Below are 25535 nucleotides of genomic sequence, written 5' to 3' on the forward strand. Positions count from 1 at the left end.
GCACTTTACAATTAAGCGGGTACATGTACAGACAATAAATTCAGTTCAAGTTAAGACAATTTAAACAGTGACATTAGGGGTGAGGTCCCTGCTCGCAAGCTTACAATCTACAAGGAAATGGGGGGACACAATAGGTGAAAAGTGCTTGTTATTTCAGGTCTGGCAATTATAATAAACTAGATTGTGGCCCGATTCTAACGCATCGGGTATTCTAGAATATGCATGTCCCCGTAGTATATGGACAATGATGATTCCAGAATTCGCGGCAGACTGTGCCCGTCGCTGATTGGTCGAGGCAACCTTTATGACATCATTGTCGCCATGGCAACCATTACGTCGATACTGTGCCCATCGCTGATTCAGATGCGGGATGTCTACGTCCTTTATGACATCATCGTCGCTGTGCCCGTCGCTGATTGGTCGAGGCCAGGTGGCCTCGACCAATCAGAGACGCGGGATTTCCAGGACAGACAGACAGACAGAAAGACAGACAGACAGACAGATGGAAAAACCCTTAGGCAATTATATATATAGATATGGATTTTCATATAAAGCTGCATGATCCGGTCATCAGCCCGTGTGTTTAAGTGCAATAGTCAAGTATCAAGTGTAGTTATGTGCATGGAGGGTGTGGAGACAGATGAATAGTAGGGTACAGATTCACATGCAGATAATATTTGGAAGGAGGGAACAGGACAAAGTTAGTTTACTGAGTAGTTGATTTGGTAGGCTTGTTTGAAGAGATGGGTTTTTAAAGCACGCTTGAATAGGTCGGGGCTAGGTATCAGTCTGATCGTCTGGGGAAGTGCATTCCAGAGAGCTGGCGCAGCACGAGAGAAGTCTTGAAGACGGAGGTGCGAGGTTCGGATTACGGGGGATGTTAGTCTTAGGTCATTTGTAGAATGGAGGGCACGTGTAGGGCGATAGACGGAGATGAGAGAGGAGATATAAGGCAGTGCAGAACTGTGGAGAGCTTTGTGGGTGAGAGAGATGAGTTTATACTGGACCCTGTAGCGAATGGGTAGCCAGTGTAATGACTGGCACAAGATGGAGGCATCAGTGAAGCGGCTGGACAGAAATATGACCCTGGCTGCCGCATTTAAGATGGATTGGAGAGGAGAAAGTTTGGAAAGAGGGAGACCGATCAGAAGAGAGTTGCAGTAGTCCAGACGGGAATGAATGAGAGCGACAGTAAGAGTCTTAGCAGTTTCAAAGGTGAGAAAAGGTTGGATTCTGGAGATGTTTTTAAGATGCAGGTGACAGGAGTGAGTGATCGGATATAGGGAGTAAAGGAAAGTTCGGTTTCGAATATGACCCCAAGACAGCGGGCAAGCTGCTTGGGAGTTATGGTTGAACCCTCCAGGGTAATTTCGATGTTGGGTAGAGTGAGGTTAGTAGAAGGGAGAAACACAAGTAGTTCAGTTTTGGAGAGATTTAGTTTCAGATAGAGGGAGGACATGATGTTAGAGACAGCAGACAGACAATCCTTGGTATTTTGAATTAGGGTAGGGGTGATGTCGGGGGAAGAAGTGTATAATTGGGTGTCGTCAGCATAGAGATGGTACTGGAACCCAAAACTGCTGATTGTTTGTCCAATAGGGGCAGTGTATAGAGAGAAGAGGAGGGGGCCCAGGACTGAGCCCTGCGGAACCCCGATAGTAAGGGGACGAGGAGAGGAAGAGGAGCCGGCAAAAGATACAGTGAAGGAGCGGTCAGAGAGGTAGGAGGAGAACCAGTAGAGGGCTGTGTCCTTGAGGCCTATGGAGCGGAGCATGGTGAGAAGGAGCTGATGATCCACAGTGTCAAATGCGGCAGATAGATCCAGGAGAATCAGCAGAGAGCAATGACCTTTGGATTTAGCTGTTATTAGATCATTAGTGACTTTAGTAAGGGCAGTTTCAGTGGAGTGTAAAGAGCGGAAACCAGATTGTAAGGGGTCAAGAAGAGAGTTATCCGAGAGATAGCGGATTAGACGGGAGTGGACCAAGCATTCCAGGAGTTTAGAGATGAAGGAAAGGTTAGAGACAGGTCTGTAGTTAGCCGTGCAGTTCTGGTCCAGGGATGGCTTTTTAAGTAAAGGGGTAATGATGGCATGTTTAAATGAGGAGGGAAAGATGCCTGAGGAAAGAGAGAGGTTAAATATTTTAGTCAGGTGAGTGGTGACCACTGGTGAGAGAGACTGCAGGAGAGGTGAAGGAATGGGGTCACTATTGCAGGTTGTAGGCCGAGCAGACGTGAGGAGCTTGGAAACTTCTTCTTCTGAAACAGGCTCAAAGATGTCTAGTGAGCTTGAGGTGCGGCAGGGAAGGAGATCCAGGCACTGAGGAGATTGCAATGAGATATCCTGATGGATGTGGTTGATTTTTTCTAGGAAATAAGTGGCCAGATCCTCACCACTGAGATTGGAGATGGGGGCCTGTACTTTAGGTTTCAGGAGGGAGTTTAAGGTTTCAAAAAGTTGTTTTGGGTTGTTGGATAGTGAGGTGATGAGGGTGGTGAAGTAGGATTGTTTGGCCAGAGAAATGGCAGAGTTATAGGTTTTGAGCATGAACTTATAGTGGATGAAGTCTTCTGCTAAGAGAGATTTTCTCCACTGCCGCTCTGCACACCTTGAGCAGCGCTGAAGAAAGCGTGTTTGCATAGTGTGCAAGGACTGCCGTTGTCTGTGTCGGGTCTTTCTGCGTGTAGAAGGTGCTGCTTCATCCAGGGCATTCTTCAGTGTAATATTGAAGTGTGACAATGCTAAGTCTGGACAGGAGAGTGAGGAGATGGGGGCTAAAGATGTGTGGAGGTTGTCCATAAGCTGCTGGGTATTAATGGTACGTGTATTCCGATAAGTGTGGTAAGTGGGAGTGTCCCGGGTGAGGAGACAATTCTTGACAGAGAAGGAAAGAAGGTTGTGGTCCGAGAGCGGGAGAGGGGAGTTAGTAAAGTCGTGCAGCGCTCCGGGACGGGAGAAAACCAGGTCCAGAGTATTCCCGTCCTCATGCGTAGGAGAATTAGTAAACTGTGAGAGGTTGAATGAAGAAGTTAGAGAAAGAAGATGAGAGGCAGATTGGGGGAGGTGATCATTGATGGGGATGTTAAAGTCTCCCATGATGAGGGTGGGGGAGCTTTCGACCACCTGTGAAGTATCAGTATACTCAAGAGAAATGACATTTCTCCTGCTACCCTTGTGGAACTTAAAAAATCAAGGCTTAAATAACATTTTTTCATGGATAAAACTGTTTTTCATATTTTTATTCCACTTTGCTTTAATTTTTGTGAACATCTGAATGGTTAACAAACGTTCTGAATGTGGTTTAGAATACTTTGAAAAGTTTACCTGTTAAAATTACATTTTGTTTTGGTGTTTCTTGACATATAGGCACGTAAAAATCATGTCAAAAGGGAAATTGTCACTAAAAAATAGCTTTTTTAATTTTGCGGACAAAATGAAAAATTGCTGCAAAACTGCTAAACTTTTTGCCCTTGTAACATCCCAGCAGCCTAACAAAAACTGAAATGATGCTGATGTAAAGTAGACATATGGTAAATGTTATTCATTACCTACTTCACGTGGTATGGGTATATGTTTTAAGGGCATAAAAATTCTCAGTTCATAAATGGAACATTTTTCAACATTTTTGTACAATTTTTGATATTTTCATAAGTAAACACAAATAGTAATTACCTCATTTCACCAAGAACATAAAGTGCAATGTTTAAGGGAAAAAAAACTTCTGAGAATCACTGGTATATGTGGAAGCATTCCAGAGTTATTTTACCACATAAAGTGACATGACAGATTGGAAATATTTGGCCTGGTCAGGATGATGAAAACTTGCTACGCGGGAAGGGGTTAAACAAAAGCTTCACTCATTATATAATTTTACAATAATAACATTCTTATGCAGCACCAATGATAATATCAGTTTTGTTCTCGTCCAAAAGTCTCATATTTAGTTGCACAACATTTTTAAACAATAATATGTGACTTTTTTTCTATTTTACACCACTCTTACCATTTTTAAAAAGTGAGAATGAAAGTGTCCTTAATTAATATGAGGTTTAAGCCAGATTTATGAATTGTGACTGTCATTGGGGAAAATTAAAATAGCCCTTACATTGAACATATGGGTAAGAGGGAAAACTACCCATAACTGGGGAAGAGCTGACACTCCAACCACTCTTTTGAAGTGGGATTAATTATAGCTAGGGTGCTAGAGACAAATTACAACCTCCTTGAAAGCCGAGACCCCCTGCAGTGACCAGGTAATTTCTACAGAGGTCTGTTGTAGGAAACAGCCTCCCTGACTTGGATTTGTATACTCAAAAAGCAGAGAAGTGAAAAATCTAGCAATCTAGCACCTTAAGAGATAACTCTTCCTGTCATCAAAGCTGGACAGTAGACTTTTTGTTTCTGGTGGTCAGTGATAAATATTGGGGTTTGGATCGATCCGATATTTATGCGATATAGATTTTCAGTGTTGTAGTGAAGGTGCAAACAGAACGCATTCACTCACATCCCTGTGGGGCCACTAGAACCTCTCCAACTTAATACCGGGCTGATAGATTATGCAAGCCAGGCTATGTTTAATCTCCATATAACGGTAAAATCTTAAGAAATATGATATCAATATCTACCACCTGATATCCAGTAAGTTGGGGTTCTCATAAAATTCTAACAGACTCAGTCAGCATATCCCACAATCTGCCCCCACATGAGCTCATCAAGCGGAGGCATGTGGGCGTAACTTTGAGCTAATAATAATCAGTAATTGGGTCTGGGTCATTTGTCTGTCCTTGGAAGACAAACAAGTGCTTCTCACTAAATTAGAATATCATTAAAAAATTCATTTCTTTAATACAAAAAGAGAAACTCATATATTATATAGCGTCGTTAAAAACAGAGTGATCTATTTCAAGTGTTTATTATTTCACTAAATTAGAATAATTAACAAAAAAACACCTGCAAAGGCTTCCTAAGAGTTTAAAAAGGTCCCTTAGTCTGTTTCAGTAGGCTCCACAATCATGGGAAAGACTGCTGACTTGACAGATGTCCAGAAGGCAGTCATTGACACACTCTACAAGGAGGGTAATGTTGTGAATTCTGTGGCTGAATTCACTCCTGTGGTCACAAGTGGTACTGCAGCTTCTGAGCTTCCTTCCTCAGGTGTTCTGGTGAGCTCGTTAGCTGCTTCGTTACTTAACTCCGCCTGATGCTGCTATCCCTGCTCCTTGTCAATGTTCCAGTGTTGGATCTGAGCTTCTCCTGATTGTTCCTGTGACCTGCTGCTCTGTTTAGCTAAGTGCTTTTTTGCTATTTTTTTTGCTTTTTTTCTGTCCAGCTTGTCTTTTGTTTTGCTGGTAGCTCTGAGAAGCAAAGGGTGTACCGCCGTGCCGTTAGTTCGGCACGGTGGGTCTTTTTTGCCCCCTTTGCGTGGTTTTTGCTTTAGGGTTTTTTGTAGACTGCAAAGTTCGCTTTACTATCCTCGCTCTGTCTAAGATTATCGGGCCCCACTTTGCTGAATCTATTTCATCCCTACGTTTTGTCTTTTCATCTTACTCACAGTCATTATATGTGGGGGGCTGCCTTTTCCTTTGGGGTATTTCTCTGGGGGCAAGTCAGGCCTATTTTTCTATCTTCAGGCTAGCTAGTTTCTTAGGCTGTGCCGAGTTGCATAGGTAGTTGCTAGGCGCAATCCACAGCCGCTTTTAGTTGTGTTTAGGATAGGATCAGGTGTGTAGTCTACAGAGTTTCCACGTCTCAGAGCTCGTTCTTTTGTTTTTGGGTATTTGTCAGATCACTGTGTGCGCTCGGATCGCTAGGCACACTGTGTCTCTGGATTGCCTTCATTACACCTTTCATTAGCAGACATAACAGTACAAGGAGCCAAACAAATGATTCTCAATAGAGGGAAAGAAAAAGTTCTGACATCTTTTTTTTTTTTTCTGCTCTGTGTTCATTTTTTTTTTCCCCCTAGACATTTGGGTGATTCTGGACACAGGTGTGGACATGGATATTCAGGGTCTGTGCTCTTCAATGGATAATCTCGTTATAAATGTACAAAAGATTCAAGATGCTATTGATCGGAAATCTATGTTAGAACCAAGAATTCCTATTCCTGATTTGTTTTTTGGAGATAGAACTAAGTTTCTAAGTTTCAAAAATAATTGTAAGCTATTTCTGGCCTTGAAACCTCATTCTCCTGGTAATCCTATTCAACAGGTTTTGATTATTATTTCTTTTTTGCGCGGCGACCCTCAAGACTGGGCATTTTCTCTTGCGCCAGGAGACCCTGTATTGAGTAGTGTCGATGCGTTTTTCCTGGCGCTCGGATTGCTGTACGATGAGCCTAATTCAGTGGATCAGGCTGAGAAAAATTTGCTGGCTTTGTGCCAGGGTCAGGATGATATAGAAGTATATTGTCAGAAATTTAGGAAATGGTCAGTACTCACTCAGTGGAATGAATCTGCGCTGGCAGCTTTGTTCAGAAAGGGTCTCTCTGAGGCTCTTAAGGATGTCATGGTGGGATTTCCTATGCCTGCTGGTTTGAATGAGTCTTTGTCTTTGGCCATTCAAATCGGTCGACGCTTGCGCGAGCGTAAATCTGTACACCATTTGGCGGTATTGCCTGAGGTTAAACCTGAGCCTATGCAGTGCGATAGGACTATGACCAGAGTTGAATGGCAGGAATACAGACGTCTGAATGGGCTGTGTTTCTACTGTGGTGGTTCCACTCATGCTATTTCTGATTGTCCTAAGCGCACTAAGCGGTCCGCTAGGTCTGCCGTCATTGGTACTGTACAGTCCAAATTCCTTCTGTCCATTACCCTGATATGCTCTTTGTCGTCGTTTTCTGTCATGGCGTTTGTGGATTCAGGCGCTGCCCTGAATCTGATGGATTTGGATTATGCTAAACGTTGTGGGTTTTTCTTGGAGCCTTTGCGGTGTCCTATTCCATTGAGAGGAATTGATGCTACACCTTTGGCCAAGAATAAACCTCAGTACTGGGCCCAGCTGACCATGTGCATGGCTCCTGCACATCAGGAAGTTATTCGCTTTCTGGTGCTACATAATCTGCATGATGTGGTCGTGTTGGGGTTGCCATGGCTACAAACCCATAATCCAGTATTGGATTGGAATTCCATGTCGGTATCCAGCTGGGGTTGTCAGGGGGTACATGGTGATGTTCCATTTTTGTCGATTTCGTCATCCACCCCTTCTGAGGTCCCAGAGTTCTTGTCTGATTATCAGGATGTATTTGAAGAGCCCAAGTCCGATGCCCTACCTCCGCATAGGGATTGTGATTGTGCTATCAATTTGATTCCTGGTAGTAAATTCCCTAAAGGTCGATTATTTAATTTATCCGTGCCCGAACACGCCGCTATGCGCAGTTATGTGAAGGAATCCCTGGAGAAGGGACATATTCGCCCATCATCATCACCACTGGGAGCAGGGTTCTTCTTTGTAGCCAAGAAGGATGGTTCGCTGAGACCGTGTATTGATTACCGCCTTCTTAATAAGATCACTGTTAAATTTCAGTATCCCTTGCCATTGTTATCTGACTTGTTTGCTCGGATTAAGGGGGCTAGTTGGTTCACTAAGATAGATCTTCGTGGTGCGTATAATCTGGTGAGAATCAGGCAAGGAGATGAATGGAAAACTGCATTCAATACGCCCGAGGGTCATTTTGAGTATCTAGTGATGCCGTTCGGACTTGCCAATGCTCCATCTGTGTTTCAGTCTTTTATGCATGACATCTTTCGTGAGTATCTGGATAAATTCCTGATTGTTTACTTGGATGACATTTTGATCTTCTCAGATGATTGGGAGTCTCATGTGAAGCAGGTCAGAATGGTTTTTCAGGTCCTGCGTGCTAATTCTTTGTTTGTGAAGGGATCAAAGTGTTTCTTCGGTGTGCAGAAAGTTTCATTTTTGGGGTTCATCTTTACCCCTTCTACTATCGAGATGGATCCAGTTAAGGTCCAAGCCATCCAGGATTGGATTCAGCCGACATCTCTGAAAAGTCTGCAAAAGTTCCTGGGCTTTGCTAATTTTTATCGTCGCTTCATCTGTAATTTTTCTAGCATTGCCAAACCATTGACCGATTTGACCAAGAAGGGTGCTGATTTGGTTAATTGGTCTTCTGCTGCTGTGGAAGCTTTTCAGGAGTTGAAGCGTCGTTTTTGTTCTGCCCCTGTGTTGTGTCAGCCAGATGTTTCTCTTCCGTTCCAGGTCGAGGTTGATGCTTCTGAGATTGGAGCAGGGGCGGTTTTGTCACAGAGAGGTTCTGATTGCTCAGTGATGAAACCATGGGCTTTCTTTTCCAGGAAGTTTTCGCCCGCTGAGCGTAATTATGATGTGGGCAACCGAGAGTTGCTGGCCATGAAGTGGGCATTCGAGGAATGGCGCCATTGGCTTGAAGGAGCCAAGCATCGCGTGGTGGTATTGACTGATCATAAGAACTTGACTTATCTCGAGTCTGCAAAGCGCTTGAATCCTAGACAGGCCCGTTGGTCGTTATTTTTTGCCCGCTTCGACTTTGTGATTTCGTACCTTCCGGGCTCTAAAAATGTGAAGGCGGATGCTCTGTCTAGGAGTTTTGTGCCCGACTCTCTGGGTTTATCTGAGCCAGCGGGTATCCTCAAGGAAGGAGTCATTGTGTCTGCCATCTCCCCTGATTTGCGGCGGGTGCTGCAAAAATTTCAGGCGAATAAACCTGATCGTTGTCCAGCGGAGAAACTGTTCGTCCCTGATAGGTGGACTAATAAACTTATCTCTGAACTTCATTGTTCGGTGTTGGCTGGTCATCCTGGAATCTTTGGTACCAGAGAGTTAGTGGCTAGATCCTTCTGGTGGCCATCTCTGTCACGGGATGTACGTACTTTTGTGCAGTCCTGTGGGATTTGTGCTAGGGCTAAGCCCTGCTGTTCTCGTGCCAGTGGGTTGCTTTTGCCCTTGCCGGTCCCAAAGAGGCCTTGGACACATATTTCGATGGATTTCATTTCTGACCTTCCCGTTTCTCAAAAGATGTCAGTCATTTGGGTGGTCTGTGATCGCTTTTCTAAAATGGTCCATCTGGTGCCCTTGGCTAAATTGCCTTCCTCCTCTGATTTGGTGCCTTTGTTCTTCCAGCATGTGGTTCGTTTGCATGGCATTCCTGAGAATATTGTTTCTGACAGAGGTTCCCAGTTTGTTTCAAGGTTTTGGCGAGCCTTTTGTGGTAGGATGGGCATTGAGCTATCCTTTTCCTCGGCTTTCCATCCTCAGACTAATGGCCAGACCGAACGAACCAATCAGACCTTGGAAACATATCTAAGATGTTTTGTTTCTGCTGACCAGGATGATTGGGTGTCCTTTTTGCCGTTGGCTGAGTTCGCCCTTAATAATCGGGCCAACTCGGCTACCTTGGTTTCTCCATTTTTTTGCAATTCTGGGTTCCATCCTCGTTTCTCTTCAGGACAGGTTGAGTCTTCGGACTGTCCTGGTGTGGATTCTGTGGTGGACAGGTTGCAGCAGATCTGGACTCAGGTAGTGGACAATTTGACCTTGTCCCAGGAAAAGGCTCAACTTTTCGCTAATCGCAGACGCCGTGTGGGTCCCCGACTTCGTGTTGGGGATCTGGTTTGGTTATCTTCTCGTCATATTCCTATGAAGGTTTCCTCTCCTAAATTTAAACCTCGTTTTATTGGTCCGTATAGGATTTCTGAGGTTCTCAATCCTGTGTCTTTTCGTTTGACCCTCCCAGACTCCTTTTCCATACATAATGTATTCCATAGGTCGTTGTTGCGGAGATACGTGGCACCTATGGTTCCATCTGTTGAGCCTCCTGCCCCGATTTTGGTGGAGGGGGAATTGGAGTATATTGTGGAGAAGATTTTGGATTCTCGTGTTTCTAGACGGAAACTCCAGTATCTGGTTAAATGGAAGGGTTATGCTCAGGAAGATAATTCCTGGGTTTTTGCCTCTGATGTTCATGCTCCCGATCTTGTTCGTGCCTTTCATGCGGCTCATCCTGGTCGGCCTGGGGGCTCTGGTGAGGGTTCGGTGACCCCTCCTCAAGGGGGGGGGTACTGTTGTGAATTCTGTGGCTGAATTCACTCCTGTGGTCACAAGTGGTACTGCAGCTTCTGAGCTTCCTTCCTCAGGTGTTCTGGTGAGCTCGTTAGCTGCTTCGTTACTTAACTCCGCCTGATGCTGCTATCCCTGCTCCTTGTCAATGTTCCAGTGTTGGATCTGAGCTTCTCCTGATTGTTCCTGTGACCTGCTGCTCTGTTTAGCTAAGTGCTTTTTTGCTATTTTTTTTGCTTTTTTTCTGTCCAGCTTGTCTTTTGTTTTGCTGGTAGCTCTGAGAAGCAAAGGGTGTACCGCCGTGCCGTTAGTTCGGCACGGTGGGTCTTTTTTGCCCCCTTTGCGTGGTTTTTGCTTTAGGGTTTTTTGTAGACTGCAAAGTTCGCTTTACTATCCTCGCTCTGTCTAAGATTATCGGGCCCCACTTTGCTGAATCTATTTCATCCCTACGTTTTGTCTTTTCATCTTACTCACAGTCATTATATGTGGGGGGCTGCCTTTTCCTTTGGGGTATTTCTCTGGGGGCAAGTCAGGCCTATTTTTCTATCTTCAGGCTAGCTAGTTTCTTAGGCTGTGCCGAGTTGCATAGGTAGTTGCTAGGCGCAATCCACAGCCGCTTTTAGTTGTGTTTAGGATAGGATCAGGTGTGTAGTCTACAGAGTTTCCACGTCTCAGAGCTCGTTCTTTTGTTTTTGGGTATTTGTCAGATCTCTGTGTGCGCTCGGATCGCTAGGCACACTGTGTCTCTGGATTGCCTTCATTACACCTTTCATTAGCAGACATAACAGGGTAAGCCACAAAGGTCATTGCTAAAGAAGCTGGCTGTTCGCAGAGTGCTGAATCCAAGCATATTAATGGAAAGTTGAGTGGAAGGAAAAAGTGTGGTAGAAAAAGATGCACAAGCAACCGGGATAACCGCAAGGATTCAAAGGATTGTTAAGAAAAGGCCACTTAAAATTTTTGGGGAGATTCACAAGGAATGGACTGCTGCTGGAGTCATTGCTTCAAGAGCCACCACACATAGATGTATCCAGGACATGGGCTACAAGTGTCGCATTCCTTGTGTCAAGCCACTCATGACCAATAGACAACGCCAGAAGCGTCTTACCTGGGCAAAGGAGAAAAAGAAGTGGACTGTTGCTCAGTGGTTCAAGGTTTTATTTTCACATAAAAGTAAATTTTGCATTTCATTTGGAAGTCAAGGTCTCAGAGTCTGGAGGAAGAGTTGGGAAGCCACAATCCAAGTTGCTTGAGGTCTAGTGTGAAGTTTCCACAATCAGTGATGGTTTGGGGAACCATGTAATCTGCTGGTGTAGGTCCACTGTGTTTTATCAAGACCAAAGTTAGCGTAGCAGTCTACCAGGAAATTTTAGAGCATTTCATGCTTCTCTCTGCCAACAAGCTTTTTGGAGATGGAAATTTCATTCTTCAGCAGGACTTGGCACCTGTCCACACTGCCAAAAGTACCAATACCTGGTTTAAAGACAAGAATATCACCGTGCTTGATTGCCCAGCAAACTGACATGACCTTAGCCCTATAGAGAATCTATGGCTTATTGTCAAGAGGAAGATGAGAGAATCCAGACCCAGCAATGCAGACAAGCTGAAGGCTGCACCCTGCACTTTCATAACACTTCAGCAGTACCACAGGCTGAACGCCTCCATGCTATGCTGCATTGATGCAGTGTTTGATGCAAAAGGAGCCCCGACCAAGTATTGAGTGCATTTACTGAACACACATTTCAGTAGGCCAACATTTCGGATTTTAAAATAATTTTTCAAGCTGGTGTTATAAAGTATTCTAATTTACTGAGATAATGACTTTTGGGTTTTCATTGGCTCTAAGCCATAATCATCAAAATTAACAGAAATAAACACTTGAAATAGATCACTCTGTAATGACTCTATATAATTTAGGGGTTTCACTTTTGTATTGAAGAACTGAAATAAATTAACTTTTTGATGATATTCTAATTTAGTGAGAAGCACTTGTAGTTTGCTGTGGTTCTGTCCATTTTCTAATCGGAGTACGTCTCTCACTAAGCTCTGAGCCATTTCAGTGACCAAGTTTAGTAGTTCTCTTTCATTATTCCTTTTTATTTTATGTAATTGTATATTTTAGCACCAGCGTCCCTGCATGCTGCCCCTCTTCTCTGGCAGGGACACCAGCTTATTGCCATGGCCTCAGTGCCACATTTCCTCCTTCCTCTGTGTTTGTTGCTACCTAGGGTGCATGCATGGTGAGCAGATCCCCGGGCACTGTGCATCAGTTACGGCCCCGGAATCCGGCGCCCTGCACTCCCTCAGGAATACATACCTCCTCCTCCCTTCTATGGGCACTGCACTCAGGGATCTTCTGCGCTGGCGTCAGCAACTTCGGCTCCAGTGACCTCCAGTGTGCGCACTGATAAAGTGCTCTCCCCACTTCCACTCTACATAGTCATCACCATGTGCACATGGTTCCTAGCAATCACTGTGCAGGGAGGAAGTGGGGAGAGTACCTTATTGGTGTGCACACTGGAGGTCACAGTGACTCACCTGTGCAGAAGTTCAATGAATGCAGTGCCCATAGAAGGGAGGAAAAGGTACAGATTGTGGTGACCCATAGGATTCTGGTGCCATAACTGACATACATGGGAGGGGGGTAGTATTACAATGAAGACAGGAGGCAGGGATTTCTTACAGCACCGCACACCCCAGAGCCTGGAAGAAATCATTAACATAGTGAAAGTATACAACATTTCTCAACACCAAGACCATTAATATGAGGCATACAGGTAGGACTTGTGTAACATTTCTATCACCTGTATGCCCATACATATATGCCTCATGGAGCGGTGCAGAGGTCTCTAATCAATGTCTATGAGAGCCTCTTTCTAGCCTTGTTCTCTCCTTTTTCTGTCTTTCATAGACTTACATTGAGCGCTTGAGACATAGTTTCCAACTTCTGGGAAGTCAGGAGCTGCGCTCACAAGTTTGAGCCGCAGGACTGAGTGGTGCCAAAAAATGGTGAATACGCCAGAGGATGAGTATGTGACCGGGGAAGGGTACTTGCGCTTAAAGCAGTGGTCAGAACTCCGGCTTGGAATCAATATCTGCACTAGAAAGGTTTGGTTTCTCTCAATAGAAGAGAATAGAGAGAAGCAGAAAGTCATCACATCACTGCCTGCTTGAATCTGTGATACTGGGGCCATTGTTTCTGTACATGGGGGGACTCAGGGGACATTGTTAAATGTTAAGTGGGCACTTAAGCATTATTGTCATAGGGGCACTCAGAGTAATGTGACCATAAAAGTTGCATATGGGGTATTATTACTTTTAAGGGACAAAATGTGGGGAGCACTATCACAGGGCATTAATATTTTTTACGGGGGAATTTTACTATCTAGAGAGTACAAAGATGGCATTATTACTATGTAAGGGGCGCAGTGGTGGCAGTAATATGTGGAGCGGTAAGAGGAGCATGGTTATTGTACCACACAGTAGGTGCAGTAATAGGGTCACATACGGCAGCAGCGGCTCAGTATTAGGGTATCGGCAGAATGAGTAGTTTGCAAAGGTTGGGAATAGATGGGACGGTGCAGGAAATGTGAGACGTCAAATGTGTCTTTGTTGTAATCTCTGCAGACGAGTCCTGGCTGAAAAAATCGTCATGTCGGTCTGGGCCAGAAGGAAAAGACGGGAAAAGTGAATGACTCCATATGAAGGAACATCAGCTGTAAGTCATCATCTATAACTGTACTGTGATTTCTTATATGGTCTGCAGTACTGGTCTCCATATAGTAATATCAGTGTTTGTTTTTGTATATAGATTTATTTTCAATCACAGCGCGGTCATCTGCTGATGTTCCCCTATACTCACAATTAGGGTACTCCATGTAGCTGTAGTCAGAATTACCTGGTTAGGGGCCCACTCAGATTTTTCGCCTTCCCTAAGCTGAAACCCTAGCTACGCCTCTGCATCCCACAATCCGCCCCCACATGAGCTCATGAAGGAGAGGTATGTGGATGTAATTTTGAGCCAATAAAAAGCAGTATTTGTGTCTGGGTCTTTTGTCAGTCCTTGGAAGTAGAGTTGAGCGACCTTGACCTTTTTAGAGTCGAACCGGGTTTCGCGAAACCCGACTATCTCAAAAGTTGGGTCGAGTGAAATCGGCCGATTATGACGTAAAGTCGGGATCGACCGAAACACGAAACCCAATGCAAGTCAATGGGGCAGCATAGTCGGCAGTGAGTGGGGGCCAGGAAAACACCTAGAGTGCCCATTTTAATGTCAAAACCATCCATTCTTCTTAATGAAGCTTGTCAAGCGTAATTTACCTTATAATAATTGGAAGGCATTTGAAATTGGGGGTCATTTGGCTAAAGTTGTGGTGGGTAGGGCTGGTTCAAGTAATTAGTGGGCCCAGGAAATCTGGACCACGTCACGGCAGTGGAGCAGGGAGAGGTAAGTATTTCAACTTTGCAAGTGCTGTGAACCTGAGCAAGCAGGGGGGGCCCACTCGTTGGCATTGGCACTGGCACAGGGCCCCTCAAAGTACAGCGGTGTGTTTGCACGGCGGGGGCGCCTCCCACCGGCAGCAACACTTTTGCGTACCATGAGAGGCCCTGTGCCAGTGACGTCGCCAACTAGTATTCCTCCCCCCACCTGATGAAGGAACCTGCACTTTCATCTGCACCTTCCTGTTTGTCCCCGTGTAAGGTGGTATGGTATGCGGGAAGGGGGACCTGACTTTCAGCAGAGTCACAATCTTGCAGTGTAGCATGCACGGGAAATGTTGCGTTATGGGTCAATGTACCAGCAGACTCATCTATCACTGGCTGGGCAATGGGCAGGATGAGGAGGAAACACAGATATAGGCCCAAAGAATAAAGTGGGCTAAATGCAGTTCAAAATTGGTGACACAGGACTAATCAGGGGGCATTGCAGTGGAGGACAACTGGAATGAGAGGCTGACACAGAGAGTAGGCCCAAATCAGTAAGTAGTCGAAATGCAGTTCAAAATTGGCAACAGTAGTAAACAGGCGGCACAGCTTTGTTCAGTGGAGGAGAACAGCAAGGAGTGGCAGACACCGATAGTAGGCCCCAACCCAACTAGTAGGCCAAATGCAGTCTAACATTAACAACTACTTAACGAGCGCCTGAAAACAGAATTTCAGGACAGGAAACCAGGAGAACAGCAAGGAGCGGCAGACGCCGATAGTAGGCCCCAAACCAACTAGTACGCCAAATGCAGTTGTTCCGTTTAACCACAATTTAATGAGAGCCTGAAGATAGAAGTTCAGGAAAGGCAACCTGGAGAACACCTTGGAGTGGAACACACCATCTCTCTACACCCCATACCCAATTTGTAGGTCTAATGCAGCGTAGTTTCCAACAACTACTAAACGAGAGCATGATGATCGAAGCATTGGCGAGGAAACCTGGGGAACACCTTGGAGTGGAACACACCATCTCTCTACAGTGGAACACACCATCTCTCTACACCCCATACCCAATTTGTAGGCCTAATGCAGCGTAGTTTCCAACAACTACTAAACGAGAGCCGGAAGATCGAAGCTCAGGAAAGGCAACCTGGGGAACACCTTGGAGTGGAACACACCATCTCTCTACGCCCCATACCCAATTTGTAGGCCTAATGCAGCGTAGTTTCCAACAACTACTAAACGAGAGCCGGAAGATCGAAGCAATGGAGAGGAAACCTGGGGAACACCTTGGAGTGTAACACACCATCTCTCTACACCCCATACCCAATTTGTAGGCCTAATGCAGCGTAGTTTCCAACAACTACTAAACGAGAGCCGGAAGATCGAAGCAATGGAGAGGAAACCTGGGGAACACCTTGGAGTGTAACACACCATCTCTCTACACCCCATACCCAATTTGTAGGCCTAATGCAGCGTAGTTTCCAACAACTACTAAACGAGAGCCGGAAGATCGAAGCTCAGGAAAGGCAACCTGGAGAACACCTTGGAGTGGAACACACCATCTCTCTACACCCCATACCTAATTTGTACGCCTAATGCAGCGTAGTTTCCAACAACTACTAAACGAGAGCCGGAAGATCGAAGCAATGGAGAGGAAACCTGGGGAACACCTTGGAGTGTAACACACCATCTCTCTACACCCCATACCCAATTTGTAGGCCTAATGCAGCGTAGTTTCCAACAACTACTAAACGAGAGCATGAAGATTGAAGCAATGGAGAGGAAACCTGGGGAACACCTTGGAGTGGAACACACCATCTCTCTACACCCCATACCCAATTTGTAGGCCTAATGCAGCGTAGTTTCCAACAACTACTAAACGAGAGCATGATGATCGAAGCATTGGCGAGGAAACCTGGGGAACACCTTGGAGTGGAACACACCATCTCTCTACAGTGGAACACACCATCTCTCTACACCCCATACCCAATTTGTAGGCCTAATGCAGCGTAGTTTCCAACAACTACTAAACGAGAGCCGGAAGATCGAAGCTCAGGAAAGGCAACCTGGGGAACACCTTGGAGTGGAACACACCATCTCTCTACGCCCCATACCCAATTTGTAGGCCCAATGCAGCGTAGTTTCCAACAACTACTAAACGAGAGCCGGAAGATCGAAGCTCAGGAAAGGCAACCTGGGGAACACCTTGGAGTGTAACAAACCCTCTCTCTACACCACGGAAGGGCTGATTCTTAGGAAGGAAGGCTGTCGGAAAGAAGCAGGTAGGTATATACTCACCCTCGGACGCGCCCTGCTTCTTTATTTGTAATGAATGTTTATTTGCAATGTGGTTTTGACTTACTCTATTTTTTTGGTAAATAATGATTTTATTATTTTCATTGTTTTGCATCTTCTTGGCAATAATATAAAGAAGACGCGACAGGACAACACTCGGTGGATGCCATATCTGTGTTTAAAATTGAAAAAACCTTTCAGTTAACTACTTGCAGGAGAAAGTTATTGTAGCTGGTGGCCATTTTTAGTACTGTACCAGATTTTTGTTGTATGTGTTTGTTTTTAATGTTAAAATGTCTGCATTTGATATCTCTCCAGTATTTTCTTTTTTATAAGCAAAATACTTATTTTTATATTTTCTGATGATGGTTCCAGGGGTACACGGGCAGCAGTGGTGTGGTCAGTGGAGGCCTAGTGGAAGGAGTGACCGCAGACAGGCATCGAAGGCCTAAAATAATAACACATGGCTGTAGGCAATTTTAAATTGGTTCCAGGGGTACACGGGCAGCAGTGGTGTGGTCAGTGGAGGCCTAGTGGAAGGAGTGACCGCAGACAGGCATCGAAGGCCTAAAATAATAACACATGGCTGTAGGCAATTTTAAATTGGTTCCAGGGGTACACGGGCAGCAGTGGTGTGGTCAGTGGAGGCCTAGTGGAAGGAGTCACCGCAGACAGGCATCGAAGGCCTAACATAACAAAAATGTCAATACAATGGTATTGTCAGTGGCAGGCATTGAAGGATGTCAGCGCATAGACTAAACATTGGTGGAGCTGTGAGATAATTTTGCAAGTGGTAGAGCACTGTTTGAGCTGGGGTGGGGGGAAACTGTCTTGTGGCCGGCGGTACAGGCCCAGGGCCCCTCATATTACAACGGTGTGTCTGACGTTGGGTGCGCACCACCACCGCCAGAGACACTTTATTGTACTAGGAGGGACCCAGTGGCAGTGCCGTTGACCAAAAGCGGGCTCACCCACCTCTTCAGACAAACTGCACTCTCACGGGTGCTGTCGCCAAGTGTCGATACCACGGCCCCGTGTGGGGAGTTTGGCCATTTAGTGAGGTGTAAACATGTCGTATGCTGGACAATCAGGTGCAGAAAATTACGAGATTGGAAAAGGCATTCAGAATAGTCCACAGGCAAGACCTTTTCATAGGAAAGCTAGGTGTCAGCCGGGCAAGGTGGGGCAAAAGATTTCGAAATCCAGTTGTGGTTCATTTTAATGAAGGTTAGATCATCTACATTTTGGGTAGCCAGACAAGTCCTTTTTTCTGTTAGTATTGAACCTGCAGCACTGAATACTCTTTCTGATAGGACACTAGCTGCCGGGCAAGCAAGCTCCTGCAATGCATATTCTGCCAATTCTGGCCAGGTGTCTAATTTTGATGCCCAGTAATCAAATGGGAATGACGGTTGAGGGAGAACATCGATAAGGGATGAAAAATAGTTTGTAACCATACTGGACAAATGTTGTCTCCTGTCACTTTGAATTGATGCTGCAGTACCTGTCCTGTCTGCGGTCATAGCAAAATCACTCCACAACCTGGTCAGAAAACCCCTCTGGCCAACGCCACTTCTGATTTCTGCCCCTCTAACTCCTCTGGTCTGCTGGCCCCTGCAGCTCGTGTGAGAACGATCACGGGCGCTGTGTGCAGGGAATGCCAGAAGCAAACGGTCAACAAGAGTTGATTGTTTGGTTGCTAATATTAGTTCCAAGTTCTCATGTGGCATTATATTTTGCAATTTGCCTTTATAGCGAGGATCAAGGAGGCAGGCCAACCAGTAATCGTCATCATTCATCATTTTAGTTATGCGTGTGTCCCTTTTGAGGATACGTAAGGCATAATCCGCCATGTGGGCCAAAGTTCCAGTTCTCAAATCTGCGGTTGTGCTTGGTTGAGGGGCAGTTTCAGGCAAATCCACGTCACTTGTGTCCCTCAAAAAACCAGAACCCGGCCTTGCCGCGCCACCAATTTCCAGTGGCCCCGGAAAAGCTTCCTCATTAAAAATATAATCATCCCCATCATCCTCCTCGTCCTCCTCCTCCTCTTCGCCCACTACCTCGTCCTGTACACTGCCCTGGCCAGACAATGGCTGACTGTCATCAAGGCTTTCCTCTTCCTCAGCTGCAGACGCCTGATCCTTTATGTGCGTCAAACTTTGCATCAGCAGACGCATTAGGGGGATGCTCATGCTTATTATGGCGTTGTCTGCACTAACCAGCCGTGTGCATTCCTCAAAACACTGAAGGACTTGACACATGTCTTGAATCTTTGACCACTGCACACCTGACAACTCCATGTCTGCCATCCTACTGCCTGCCCGTGTATGTGTATCCTCCCACAAAAACATAACAGCCCGCCTCTGTTCACACAGTCTCTGAAGCATGTGCAGTGTTGAGTTCCACCTTGTTGCAACGTCTATGATTAGGCGATGCTGGGGAAGGTTCAAAGAACGCTGATAGGTCTGCATACGGCTGGAGTGTACGGGCGAACGGCGGATATGTGAGCAAAGTCCACGCACTTTGAGGAGCAGGTCGGATAACCCCGGATAACTTTTCAGGAAGCACTGCACCACCAGGTTTAAGGTGTGAGCCAGGCAAGGAATGTGTTTCAGTTGGGAAAGGGAGATGGCAGCCATGAAATTCCTTCCGTTATCACTCACTACCTTGCCTGCCTCAAGATCTACAGTGCCCAGCCACGACTGCGTTTCTTTCTGCAAGAACTCGGACAGAACTTCCGCGGTGTGTCTGTTGTCACCCAAACACTTCATAGCCAATACAGCCTGCTGACGTTTGCCAGTAGCTGCCCCATAATGGGAGACCTGGTGAGCAACAGTGGCAGCTGCGGATGGAGTGGTTGTGCGACTGCGGTCTGTGGACGAGCTCTCGCTTCTGCAGGAGGACGAAGAGGAGGAGGAGGGGGTGCGAACGGCTACAGCCAATTGTTTCCTAGACCGTGGGCTAGGCAGAACTGTCCCAAACTTGCTGTCCCCTGTGGACCCTGCATCCACCACATTTACCCAGTGTGCCGTGATGGACACGTAACGTCCCTGGCCATGCCTACTGGTCCATGCATCTGTTGTCAGGTGCACCTTTGTGCTCACAGATTGCCTGAGTGCATGGACGATGCGCTCTTTAACATGCTGGTGGAGGGCTGGGATGGCTTTTCTGGAAAAAAAGTGTCGACTGGGTAGCTCGTAGCGTGGTACAGCGTAGTCCATCAGGGCTTTGAAAGCTTCGCTTTCAACTAACCGGTAGGGCATCATCTCTAACGAGATTAGTCTAGCTATGTGTGCGTTCAAACCCTGTGTACGCGGATGCGAGGCTAAGTACTTCCTTTTTCTAACCATAGTCTCATGTAGGGTGAGCTGGACTGGAGAGCTGGAGATCGTGGAACTAGCGGGGGTGCCGGTGGACATGGCAGACTGAGAGACGGTGGGAGATGGTATTGTTGCCACCGGTGCCCTAGATGCAGTGTTTCCTACTACGAAACTGGTGATTCCCTGACCCTGACTGCTTTGGCCTGGCAAAGAAACCTGCACAGATACTGCAGGTGGTGCGGAAAATGGTGGCCCTACACTGCCGGAAGGGATGTTGCGTTGCTGACTAGCTTCATTGGCCGAGGGTGCTACAACCTTAAGGGACGTTTGGTAGTTAGTCCAGGCTTGCAAATGCATGGTGGTTAAATGTCTATGCATGCAACTTGTATTGAGACTTTTCAGATTCTGTCCTCTGCTTAAGGTAGTTGAACATTTTTGACAGATGACTTTGCGCTGATCAATTGGATGTTGTTTAAAAAAATGCCAGACTGCACTCTTTCTAGCATCGGATACCTTTTCAGGCATTGCAGACTGAGCTTTAACCGGATGGCCACGCTGTCCTCCAACAGGTTTTGGCTTTGCCACGCGTTTTGGGCAAGATACGGGCCCGGCAGATGGAACCTGTTGCGATGTTGATGCCTGCTGCGGCCCCTCCTCCTCCGCTTCAGAACTGCTGCCGCCTGCACCCTGTTCCCCCAATGGCTGCCAATCGGGGTCAAGAACTGGGTCATCTATTACCTCTTCTTGTAGCTCGTGTGCAACTTCGTCTGTGTCACCGTGTCGGTCGGTGGTATAGCGTTCGTGATGGGGCAACATAGTCTCATCAGGGTCTGATTCTTGATCAGCACCCTGCGAGGGCAATGTTGTGGTCTGAGTCAAAGGACCAGCATAGTAGTCTGGCTGTGGCTGTGCATCAGTGCACTCCATGTCAGATTCAACTTGTAATGGGCATGGACTGTTAACTGCTTCACTTTCTAAGCCAGGGACGGTATGTGTAAAGAGCTCCATGGAGTAACCCGTTGTGTCGCCTGCTGCATTCTTCTCTGTTGTTGTTTTTGCTGAAGAGGACAAGGAAGCGACTTGTCCCTGACCGTGAACATCCACTAACGACGCGCTGCTTTGACATTTACCAGTTTCACGAGAGGAGGCAAAAGAGCTAGAGGCTGAGTCAGCAAGATAAGCCAAAACTTGCTCTTGCTGCTCCGGCTTTAAAAGCGGTTTTCCTACTCCCAGAAAAGGGAGCGTTCGAGGCCTTGTGTAGCCAGACGACGAACCTGGCTCCACAGCTCCAGACTTAGGTGCAATATTTTTTTTCCCACGACCAGCTGATGCTCCACCACTACCACTACCCTCATTACCAGCTGACAATGAACGCCCCCGGCCACGACCTCTTCCACCATACTTCCTCATTGTTTTAAAAACGTAAACAAACTAACGGTATTTGTTGCTGTCACACAAATTACACGGTGAGCTATAACTTCAGTATGATTTAGCTACCCCTTTACAGGTGAGTGAGACCACAACGAAAATCAGGCACAATGTTACACACTCTGTTGTTGGTGGCAAAAAATGAGAGAGATGCCATACACGCAGGACTGTCACTGAAGCACAAATGTAAATATTAATCTCCCACTGATTTGATTTTTTTTTTTTTTAAGGGAGACTTTAGGAAAAAAAAATAATAGAATAAAATGATTTTTTCAGGAAGAATTTAGAAACCAAATAAAATAAAATGATTTTTTCAGGGAGAATTTAGAAAACAAATAAAACAAAAAAAGGCTTTCTATGGCCCACTGAGTGAGAGATGACGCACACAGGAGTCAGGAGTGGCACACAAGCCCAGAGGCCAATATTTATCTCCCACTGATTGATGTAGTGATTTTTTCAGGTAGATTTTGGAATCCAAATCAAGCTAAAAAAAATAATAGGCTTTCTATGGCCCACAATTGGAGAGAGAGAGAGAGATGGCACACCCAGGAGTCAAGACTGGCACACAAGCAGAAAGGGCAATATTAATCTCCCACTGATTTGTTTTTTTTTTGTTTTTTTCAGGGAGACTTTAGGAAAAAAAAAATAGAATAAAATGATTTTTTCAGGAAGAATTTAGAAACCAAATAAAATAAAATGATTTTTTCAGGGAGAATTTAGAAAACAAATAAAACAAAAAAAGGCTTTCTATGGCCCACTGAGTGAGAGATGACGCACACAGGAGTCAGGAGTGGCACACAAGCCCAGAGGCCAATATTTATCTCCCACTGATTGATGTAGTGATTTTTTCAGGTAGATTTTGGAACCCAAATCAAGCTAAAGAAATAATAGGCTTTCTATGGCCCACAATTGGAGAGAGAGAGAGAGATGGCACACCCAGGAGTCAAGACTGGCACACAAGCAGAAAGGGCAATATTAATCTCCCACTGATTTGTTTTTTTTTTGTTTTTTTTTCAGGGAGACTTTAGGAAAAAAAAAATAGAATAAAATGATTTTTTCAGGAAGAATTTAGAAACCAAAGAAAATAAAATGATTTTTTCAGGGAGAATTTAGAAAACAAATAAAACAAAAAAAGGCTTTCTATGGCCCACTGAGTGAGAGATGACGCACACAGGAGTCAGGAGTGGCACACAAGCCCAGAGGCCAATATTTATCTCCCACTGATTGATGTAGTGATTTTTTCAGGTAGATTTTGGAACCCAAATCAAGCTAAAAAAAATAATAGGCTTTCTATGGCCCACAATTCGAGAGAGAGAGAGAGAGATGGCACACCCAGGAGTCAAGACTGGCACACAAGCAGAAAGGGCAATATTAATCTCCCACTGATTTGTTTTTTTTTTTTTTTTTTCAGGGAGACTTTAGGGAAAAAAAAATAGAATAAAATGATTTTTTCAGGAAGAATTTAGAAACCAAATAAAATAAAATGATTTTTTCAGGGAGAATTTAGAAAACAAATAAAACAAAAAAAGGCTTTCTATGGCCCACTGAGTGAGAGATGACGCACACAGGAGTCAGGAGTGGCACACAAGCCCAGAGGCCAATATTTATCTCCCACTGATTGATGTAGTGATTTTTTCAGGTAGATTTTGGAACCCAAATCAAGCTAAAAAAAATAATAGGCTTTCTATGGCCCACAATTCGAGAGAGAGAGAGAGAGATGGCACACCCAGGAGTCAAGACTGGCACACAAGCAGAAAGGGCAATATTAATCTCCCACTGATTTGTTTTTTTTTTTTTTTTTTCAGGGAGACTTTAGGAAAAAAAAATTAGAATAAAATGATTTTTTCAGGAAGAATTTAGAAACCAAATAAAATAAAATGATTTTTTCAGGGAGAATTTAGAAAACAAATAAAACAAAAAAAGGCTTTCTATGGCCCACCGAGTGAGAGATGACGCACACAGGAGTCAGGAGTGGCACACAAGCCCAGAGGCCAATATTTATCTCCCACTTTTTTTTTTTTGTTCCAGGGAAAATTTATAAACCCAATAAAAAAAATAATAAATAGGCTTTCTATGGCCCACTATCTGAGAGACAGAGAGAGATGGCACGCTTAGGACTGGCACACAAGCCCAAAGGCCAATATTAATCTCCCTTTTTTTTTTAAGGGAGAATTTATAAAACCAAAAAAAATAAAATAAATAGGCTTTCTATGGCCCACTATTTGTGAGAGAGATGGCACGCTCAGGACTGGCACACAAGCCCAGAGGCCAATATTAATCTCCCACTTTTTTTTTTTCTTCCAGGGAAAATTTATAAACCCAATAAAAATAAATAAATAAATAAATAGGCTTTCTATGGCCCACTATCTGAGAGAGAGAGATGGCACGCTTAGGACTGGCACACAAGCCCAAAGGCCAATATTAATCTCCCACTGATTGATTTATTGATTTTTTCAGGTAGAATTTAGAACCCAAATAAAGCAAAAAAAAAAAAAAATGGGCTTTCTATGGCCCACTGAGTGAGTGATGCACACAGTAGTCATGAGTGGCACACAAGCCCTGAGGCCAATATTTTTCTCCCACTGATTGATGTAGTGATTTTTTCAGGTAGATTTTAGAACCAAAATCAAGCAAAAAAATAAATAGGCTTTCTATGGCCCACTGAGTGAGTGATGATGCACACAGGAGTCAAGAGTGGCACACAAGCCCTGAGGCCAATATTTTTCTCCCACTGATTGATGTAGTGATTTTTTCAGGTAGATTTTATAACCCAAATCAAGCAAAAAAATAAATAGGCTTTCTATGGCCCACTGAGTGAGAGATGACACAGACAGGGATGGCACTCTAGCAGAAATGTCAATCTTAATCTCCCACAAAAAAAAAAAAAAAACAGGGAGTGTCCTTCAATTACTATCTCCCTGCAGTAATCTCAGCCAGGTATGGCAGGCAGCAATAATGAGTGGACTGATGCACAAATTAAATAAAAAGTGTGTACAAACCAAAAAGATAGCTGTGCAGAAAGGAAGGAACAAGAGGATTTGTGCTTTGAAAAAAGCAGTTGGTTTGCACAGCGGCGTACAAACAGCAATGCAGCTATCAGGGAGCCTTCTAGGGCAGCCCAATGAGCTACAGCGCTGAGGGGGAAAAAAAAAAAAATGTAGCTTCCACTGTCCCTGCACACCGAAGGTGGTGTTGGGCAGTAGAAATCGCTACAGCACAAGCGGTTTGGTGGTTAATGGACCCTGCCTAACGCTATCCCTGCTTCTGACGAAGTGGCAGCAACCTCTCCCTAAGCTCAGATCAGCAGCAGTAACATGGCGGTCGGCGGGAACTCCCCTTTATAGCCCCTGTGACGCCGCAGACAGCAAGCCAATCACTGCAATGCCCTTCTCTAAGATGGTGGGCACCAGGACCTATGTCATCACGCTGCCCACACTCTGCGTTTACCTTCATTGGCTGAGAAATGGCGCTTTTCGCGTCATTGAAACGCGACTTTGGCGCGAAAGTCGCGTACCGCATGGCCGACCCCGCACAGGGGTCGGATCGGGTTTCATGAAACCCGACTTTGCCAAAATTCGGCGACTTTTGAAAATAAACGACCCGTTTCGCTCAACCCTACTTGGAAGACATAGTTTGCTGTGGTTCCATTTCTCCAATCAGAGTGTTTCACTCTGCTAAGCACTGAGCCATTTCCGTGACCACGTTTAGTAATTTTCTTTTGTTATTTTTTATTTTATGCAATTATATGTCGTATTCTTTGTGTTAGGAGTCGAGTTTCCTCTGCTGCACAGGGGGAATCTCGATCCGTCTCCGCTGCGGTCTCCCATTCTCCTCCAGCCGCAGTGGAGTCTGCTCAGCAGGGACGTCGATCCCAGCGTCTCGCTCAGTCTGACTCTGTGAGAAGAGTTACTGCTGCTTCTCCAGCTTCTGCCTGTAAAGCCTATACTGGTCAGCAGCGAGTGGACTTCTCTGGGACTAAGTCCTTGTCTGCGCACACTGAGCATGCC

This window comes from Ranitomeya imitator, chromosome 1 (genome assembly GCF_032444005.1).
Source record: "Ranitomeya imitator isolate aRanImi1 chromosome 1, aRanImi1.pri, whole genome shotgun sequence".
Lineage (NCBI taxonomy): Eukaryota > Metazoa > Chordata > Amphibia > Anura > Dendrobatidae > Ranitomeya > Ranitomeya imitator.